Source organism: Phoca vitulina, unplaced genomic scaffold (assembly GCF_004348235.1).
Source record: "Phoca vitulina isolate PV1807 unplaced genomic scaffold, GSC_HSeal_1.0 scaffold57, whole genome shotgun sequence".
NCBI lineage: Eukaryota > Metazoa > Chordata > Mammalia > Carnivora > Phocidae > Phoca > Phoca vitulina.
In genome coordinates, this window is record NW_022589760.1 from 4,742,779 (window position 1) to 4,752,132 (window position 9,354).

The following is a 9,354-nucleotide window of genomic DNA, read 5'->3' on the forward strand; positions in this document are numbered from 1 at the left end:
TTAAAGAAGAGTTGATACTTATTCTTCTCAAACTATTCCAAAAAATAGAAGGAAAACCCAAATTCAATCTATGAAACCAGCATTACCCTAATATGAAAATCAGATAAAGACACTACAAAAAAACTACCAGTTGATATCTCTGATGAAAATAGATGCAGAAATCCTCAACAATATATCAGTAAATCAAGGCAGGTTCTCTTACATTGACCACCTAAGAGTCAAGCTGTAAGAAATAACAACCTCTCCCCTTCCTCCCTACCATCGCCTTGGCAGTTGCAAAACAGCAACCATGTGTGAATGCCTTACCACCCATGTTGGCTAGGCTGTTCTCCAGATTGGCAATGCCTTCTGGGAGCTCCATTGCCTGGAACATAGCATCCAGCCCAATGGCCAGATGTCAAGTGACAAGACCATTGGGGGAGGAGATGACTCCTTCAATGCCTTCTTCAGTGACACGGTTGCTGGCAAGCACATGCCCAGGGCAGTGTTTGTAGACCTGGAACAACAGTCACTGATGAAGTTCACACTGGCAACTACTGCCAGCTTTTCCACTCTGAGCAGCTCATCACAGGCAAGGGAGATGCTGCCAATAATTATGCCCGATGGCACTGCACTATTGGCAAGGAGATCATTGACCTTGTCTTAGACTGAATTTAGTAACTGGCCAATCAGTGCAGAGGTCTTCATGGCTTCTTGGTTTTCCACAACTTCAGAGGGGGAACTGGTTCTTGGTTTACTTCCCTGCTGATGGAACATCTCTGTCAATTACAGCAAGAAGTCCAAGCTGGAATTCTCCATTTACCCAACCCTCCAGGTTTCTACAGCTGTAGTTAAGCCCTACAACTCCATCCTCACTACTCACACCACCTTAGAGCACTCTGACTGTACCTTCATGGTAGAAAACATGGCCATATATGACATTTGTTGTGGAAACCTTGACATTGAATGCCCAACCCACACTAACCTAAATAGGTTGACATGTCAAATTGTGTTCTCCATCACTGCTTCCCTCAGATTTGATGGAGCCCTGAATGTTGATCTGACAGAATTCCAGGCCAACCTGGTGCCCTATCCCCAAATCCACTTCCCTCTGGCCATATATGGCTCTGTCATCTCTGTTGAGAAAGCCTACCATGAATAGCTTTCTGTAGCAGAGATCACCAATGCATGCTTTGAACCAGCCAACCAGAGGGTGAAATATGACCCTCACCATGGTAAATGCATGGCTTGCTGCCTGTTGTACCATGGTGATGTGGTTCCCAAAGATGTCAATGCTGCCATTGATCTGATCAGTACCAAGTGTACCATCCAGTTTATGGACTGGTGCCCCACTGACTTCAATGTTGCCATTAATTACCAGCCTCCCACTGTGGAGAGGGGGACCTAGCCAAAGTACAGAGAGCCATGTTAATGCTGAGCAACACCACAAACATCGCTGAGGCCTAGGCTCACCTGGACCACAAATTTAACTTGATGTATGCCAAGTGTGCCTTTGGTCACTGGTATGCAAGTGAAGGCATGGAGGACGAAGAGTTTTCTGAGGCTCGTGAGGACATGGCTGCTCTTGAGAAGGATTATGAGGAAGTTGGTGTGGATTTTGTTGAGGGAGAAAGTGAAGAAGAAGGAGAGGAATACTCAAGTTAAAAATGTCACAAAGGTGCTGCTTTTACAGGGAAGCTTATTCTGTTTTGAACATTGAAAAGTTGTGCTTTGATCAGTTAATTTGTATGTAGCAGTGTATACTCTCATATACATTTACTGACCTATGCTTAAAAACACAATGCTTTGTTACAGACCCAAGCTGTCCATTTCTCTGATGGGTTTGAATAAAGTATTCCTTGTCTTAAAAATATATATATTAGCAAACCATATCCAACAATAAATTTTAAAAAAATCATTCACCATGATCAAGTGGGATTTATTCCTGGGATGCAAGTGTGGTTCAGTATTCACAAAACAATCAATGTGATACATCATACTAAAAAGAGAAAGGATAAAAATCACATGATCGTCTCAATAGAAGCAGAAGAAACATTTGACAAAGTACAACATCCATTGATGATAAAAACTCCCAATAAGGCAGGTTAAGAGCAGGAACATAACTCAACATAATAAAGGCCATATATGAAAAACCCACAATGAACATCATCCTCAATGGTGAAAAACAGAGATTTTCCTCTAAGATCAGAAAAAAGACAAATATGCCCACTCTAGCCACTTTTATTCAACACAGTACTGGAATTCCTAGACACAGCAATCAGACAAGAAAAAGAAATAAAAGGCATATCATTGGTAAGGAAAAGCAAAACCTTCACTATTTGCAGATGACATTATACTATACAAAGAAAACCCTAAGACTCCACAAAAAAATATCAGAACTGATAAATTAACTAAGCAAAGTCACAAAATACAAAACTAATATACAGAAATCTGTTGCATTTTTATACACTAATAATGTATCAGAAAGAGAACTTAAGACAAGAGTTCCAACTGCACCAAAAATAATAAAATACCTAGGAATAAACTTAACCAAGTTAAGTACTCTGAAAACTATAAAGCATGGATGAAAGGTATTGAAGATGACACAAACAAATGAAAAGATATTCCATGCTTGTGGATTGTAAGAACCACATGTTGTTAAAACATCCATGCTGTCAAAACAATCTACATATTAAAGCAATGCTTATCAAAATACCAACAACATTTTTCACAGAACTAGAACAAAAAATCCTAAAATTTGTATGGACCCACAAAAGACCCCAAATAGCCAAAGCAATCTTGAAAAAGAAGAACAAAGCTGGCGGTATCACAATCCCAGATTTCAAGATGCACTACAAAGTTGTAGTAATCAAAATAGTCTGGTACTGGCACAAAAATAGACACAATGTAACAGATTACAGAGCCCAGAAATAAACCCATGATTATATGGCCAATTAATCTATGACAAAAGAGGCAAGAATATATAATGGAGAAAAGATAGTCTCTTCAAAAAAATGATGCTGGAAACTGGACAGCTACATGCAAAAGAATGAAACTGGACAAATTTCTTACATCATACACAAAAATAAATCAAAATAGATTAAAGACCTAAATGTGAGACCTAAAACTGTAAAAATCCTAGAGGAAAACTTAGGCAGTAATTTCTTTGACATCAGCCACAGCAACATTTTTCTAGATGTGTTTCCTGAGGCAAGGGAAACAAAAGCAAAATGCAACCACTGAAACTACACCAAAGCAAAAAGCCTTTGCACAGTGAAGGGAACCATCAACAACAACAAATAGGCATACTGAATGGGAGTGGATATTTAGAAATGTTAAATTCAATACAGGGTTAATATCCAAAATATATTAATAACTTACAAAACTCAATACCCCAAAAAACAGATAATCCAATTAAAAAATGGGCAGAGGCCTTGAATAGACATTTTTGCAAAGAAGACATACACATCACCAACAGACACATGATGTTCAACATTACCAATGATGTTCAACATCACTAATCATCAGGGAATTGCAAATTAAAACCACAATGAGATGTCACCTCACACCTGTCAGAATGACTAGAAATAACAAAAAGACAAGAAATAACAAGTCTTGATGAGGATGTGGAGAAAAGGAGTCATCTTGCACTGTTCATAGGAATGCAAATTGGTGCAGTCACTCTGGAAAACAGTATGAAGAGTCCTCAAAAAAATTAAAAATAAAATTACCATATGATCCAGTAATTTCACTACTGGGTATTTACCCAAAGGAGAAAAACCCACTAATTTGAAAAGATATACACACCCTTATGTTTATTGCAGCATCATTTATGATAGTCAGGATATGGAAGCCGTCCAAGTGTCCATCCATAGATGAATGGATAAAGAAGAAGTGGTATAGGTTAAATAGGTGATGGGGATTAAGGAATGCACTTGTGATGAGCACTGGATGTTTTATGCAAGTGTTAAATCACTATATTGTATACCTGAAAGTAATACTACACTGTATGTGAACTAACTGGAATTTGAATAAAAACTTTAAAAAAAGAAGTGGTATGTATATACAATGGAATATTACTCAGCCATAAAAAGCAATGAGATCTTGCCATCTGCACCAACATGGATGGGTCTAGAAGGAATAATACTAAGTGAAATAAGTCAGTCAGGGAAAGACAAATACCATATGATTTCAATCATATATAGAATTTAAAAAAATAAAACAAATGAGCACACAAAGAAAGAGACAGAAAAATAGACTCTTAAATTCAGAGAACACACTGGTGTTTGCCAGAGTGGGTGGGTGGTTGAAATAAAGGGGATCAAGAGTACACTTATCTTAATGAGCACTGCGTTAAGTATGGAATTATTAGATTATTATATTTTATACCTGAAACTTATAAACACTATATGTAAATTATATTTCAATTGAAAAAAAGAAAAAATTGACAATACTAAAGAGAGAAATAGACAAATTCACAATCATATTTGAATATTTTAATAATTCCTCTCAGTAACTGATAGAAACACTAGAGAAAAAAATCTTAAGGCTATATAAGGTTTCAGCATTATCAACCAATTCAACTTAACTGATATTTTTAGAACAGCACATGAAGAACACACATTTTTATGTGTACATAGAATATGTTCACCAAGATAGACTATATACTGGGTCATAAAATAAGTTTATAAATTTCAAAAATTTAAACTTTATGTAATATATTTTTAACCATAGTGGAATTAAATTAGAAATCAGTAGTGATAAAATATGTAGGAAAAATGCCCAAATATTTGGAAATTTAGAGACATACTTGAGTCTAGGGCATTTACCCATTTTTCAAAAAAGAAATCATAAGAAAAGTTAGAAAATATTTCAAAGTGGGTTACAATGAAAATACAGCATATAAACATTTATGGGGATGAAGCTAAAGCAGTACCAAAAAGGAACTTTTTTTTTTAAGATTTTATTTATTTATTTGATAGAGAACGGGAGAGAGAGTGAGAGAAAGCACAAGCAGGGGGAGCAGCAGGGGGAGAGGGAGAAGCAGGCTCCCCACTGAGCAGGGAGCCCGATGCGGGACTCGATCCCAGGACCCTGGGATCATGACCTGAGCTGAAGGCAGACACTTAACGACTGAGCCACCTAGGTGCCCCTAAAAGAAGCTTTATAGTTTTAAAGATATATATTAGAAAGGAAGAGACGTTTAAAGTCAATAATCCAATCTTAAGAAGCTAGAAAAAAAGGGCCAAATTAATCCAAAATAAATGGGATAAGAAAATAATAAAACTAAAAGGGAAATTGGTAGATTAGAAAATAAATAATTTGAGATTAAATAAATAAGAGATTAATACAATTGATAAAGCCCAATCAAAATTGATCAACATAAAAAATTAGCAATTTTAAGAATGTAAGAGGGAATATTGCTCAGATCCCACTGATATTAAAAGGATAATAAAGGCATATTATTAACAACTTAGATGCAGTAGATAAGTTTGTTGAAAAACACAACTTGATAAAACTGATAGAAGAAAAGTAGACTATCTCAACAGAGGTAATGCCCCAGTAGGCATTAGAGGAAAACATTTTTAGGCAGCTGTATTAAACCCTGTTGCCTAGAGCAATGGATAAAGCTAGAGGAAACAATAGACTTTTTAAAAAGCTTGGGAAGAAAGACTGAGAAATGAGATGTTTTGGGGAAAGTGGGACTTTGAAAAGATCTGACAAATTCTTGGGAATCAGGAAAGACCTGCACATGCCAAGGGCTATGTATGGGTTTATAAAAGACCTGGGAAAGCCCTCAGTTTCTCACCTCTGGCTCACTTTCAGGCTCTTCACAAAGAGGAAGTAAAGGATAAGGCAGAGTTGCAAATAACCTAGCTGAATATTGAGGGCATCCGCACACACACACATACACACACACACACAGTGCCCATCTGCAAAGACTAGGGGGGAATTTTTAGTTCTAGGTTTTAAAGAAATCTCTGTATAATCACTGACTGACCACTAAGCTGAAGAAACAGAGTCTTCAGTGACCATATACAACAAAGAACACATAGTTTACCAAATTAGTTCAAAAAAGTCTCAAACAAACAACTGTAATTACAACAAGCAGCAACGACAATCCCTGAGAAAGGAGGAATTTAATTTCCAGAGTTACCACATTATAATTTTCAAAATGTCCAGTTTTCAACAACAACAAAAAATTATGAGACATGCAAAGAAACAAGAAAGCATAGTTAATACATGGGGGGAAAGCAATCAATAGAAACTGTCCTTGAGAAATCCCAGACATTGGACTTACTAGACAAAGTTTTTAATCAACTATTTAAAATATGTTTATAGAGCTAAAGGAAACCATGTACAAAAATCTAAAGGAAATCTTGAGAACAATATCTAATGAAATAGAGAATATCAGTCAAGAGATAGAAATTATAAAGAGAAACAAATAGAAATTTTGGAGTGAAAAAGTACAATAATTGAAATGAAAAATTCACTAGAGGCACTCACTAGCAGATGTGACATGGCACATGAAATTAATTGAGATCACCCAGTCTGAGGAACCAAAAAGAAAAAAAGTGAAGTAAAATGAAATGAAAAAAGCCTAAGAGACCTGTAGGACAACCCCAAGCATACCAAGATATGAACGTACGCATATGGGAGGCCCAGAAGGAGAGAAAGAGAGAGGCAGAAAGAATATTTGAAGATATAATAGCTGAAATCTTCCCAAATTTGATGAAAAACATTAATCTATACATAAAAAAGATCAATGAATTCCAAGTTGGATAAACTCAAAGATATCCACAGTACAACACATCATAATGAAACTGTCAAAAACCAAAGCCTAAGAGAAATTTTTGAAAGCAGCAAGAGAAAAATCATCATGTACAAGGGTTCCTGAATAAGATTAACAGCTGAATTCTCATCAGAAACTATGGAAGCCAGAAACAGTGGGATGACATATTAAAAGTGCTCAAAGGAAAAAAATTGACGATAAAGCATTCTAAAGATAAAACAAAAACAAACAAAAAACCCCTGAGTTTGTTGCTAGTAACCATGCCCTCAAAGAAATGCTAATGAGAGTTCTCCAGTATAAAATAAAAGGACACTAGAGAGAACTTAAATTCCTGTGAGGAAATAAAGAACATGGTAAAGGTAACTACATAGGTTAATATAAAAGTCAGTATTGATAATGTTTTTTTATTTTTTATTCCTTTTTCTTCTTTCACTTAAAAGACATTTATGTAAAACAGTAATTATAAATCTATGTTGATGGGCACAGAAGGCAAACAGATGTAATTTGTTACAATAACAGCATAAAGGGGAGAACACAGCTGTATAGGAGGGAAGTTTTGCATACTCTTGAAATTAAGTTGGTAATAATCTTAACTAGATTGCTGTAAATTGTTAATTGTAATTCTCAGAGAAACCACTAAGAAAGTGATATTCATAACAGCCAAATGTAGAACCAACCCAAATGTTCATTAGATGATGAACAGATTAACAAATTACAGTGTATTCATATAATGGAATACTGCTCAGGAATAATTTAAAAAAATAATGCATACAACAATTTGGATGAATCTCAAAAACATTGCATTGACTAAAAAAAGCCAGACACAAAAGAATACATACTATATAATTCACTTTCTATGAAATTCTAGAACTGACAAAATTAATCTATGGTTATAGAAATCAAAAGAGCCGTTTTCTATGTGGGATAGAAATATGACTGGAAAGAGGTACAAGAGCACTTTCTGAGGTGACCAAAGTGTTTTTTCTCTTGATTATGTGGTAGTTACATGAGTATATAAACTTATGAAGCATCATTGACTTAAGTGTACTTAAGATCTGTGCATTTCACTGCATGTAAATTTTGTTCCAATTAAAATAAAAAGTATGGTATATCTTGTGGTTTATTAAATCAGCATTTTTATTCAACTTTCTCTAAATATATCACCAAAATCTGTAAAGTATTACTAAGGAGAATACTCTTCATCATTTTATCAGTGAAGAAACAAATAAAAAATAGTTTAATCTTTGATTAAAGGAATGGGTTAGATCATTTAATTCTAGGAACAAATACTGTCTCTTCTTGCAAAGACTACTTCCCCCATTATGCCAAAAAGCAAAATTTGCCATGTGTATAAATTTCTTTGTAAATATATACAGTCTCCTTGCAAGGTCCATTATCTCCACCATCCAAAACCAAACCAAACCATATATTCTGTGTTTTGTAAAATTTCTAGGTAATACTTATGTGGGCATGTTCAACCAGGTCTCTGCTAGGTTTACTAAGGGTTCATGTTTTAATAGAAGTACCATTATTTAGTAGATGGTTTCTTTGAAGGTAGAGGTACCAGTCAGAATATCTCTTCTTCAGTAACTACTAAGAATTCATTTCAGAATTTTCTCACAGTGTGAAATTCTGCTCAAGGGTCAGGGTAGAAGTTTTGGCTGGTACATTTGCTTTCTTGTCTCTAATTTATACAGAGTTGGATTCTTTGTGTGATAAAACATGCAAGTTGCTCAGAAGGTAACATCATTTTGCTTTTTCCAGGAGGATCTTCATTATATTACCTTAAAGTGGTAAATGCATATTTTGTCAATGTTTTTTTATAAAATATTTTAAATGTCTTTTTAATAAAGGGGATCCCCAAAGGGTCAAGTATTCTCAAACACCCTTTCCTCAAATCCCATTACCAATATCTCTTTAAATGAAAGTTCTGGTTTTAATTTGAGAAATCTCAATAAGTAGACATCATTCATAAAAATTTACTGAGTACCAACTATGTGCAGGGACTGAGGTGGGAAGAAGAGCTGCCACGCCTGCCCTCAAAAGGCTCACACTCTAGTAATATTTTATTCCTAAGTATTAGTTTGGACCATATCATGTTGCCATTTTTATAGGTCAAAAATAGTAGATTATTGGCAATTTCATATGGATCAATTTAATGCGGCCCATAAAATGTTCAGTCCAATTTAGTCTAGAAGAAAAGAGAGATCACTTCCAGATAGGGTTGTAAGTGGGTAAGAAGAGAAAGAGGAGAAAAGAGGGAAATGACTGCCTTTTTATGATTCATTTGTTCATTCCCTTTGTGGTCAACATGAAAATTCTTTGCCTGCCAATCCAGATTAGATAAATACTTCATTTGTGCTTTGAGTGGGAGAAACGTAAAAATAAGAGGGATGACAGAAAGAGGACATTGTTGTGAAGCCACTCAAAATCTGGGCCTGTGAATAAGGTACTGTGTGATGCTGAAATATCTCTAATATCTCTAATATCTCTACTTATTACCTGCGGTGAGGTGTGAGGTGCTCTGCCTCTGAAAACTGGAGGATCTTTGTCTGGGGGAATGCACAAAGCCCTTGGAATTA

General features: G+C 35.4%; 1 pseudogene; it reads left to right on the plus strand.

Moving 5' to 3' along the window:
- The first annotated feature begins 289 nt into the window (after positions 1–289).
- Positions 290–1,644, plus strand: LOC116623115 (annotated as a pseudogene).
- The last annotated feature ends 7,710 nt before the right edge of the window (positions 1,645–9,354 follow it).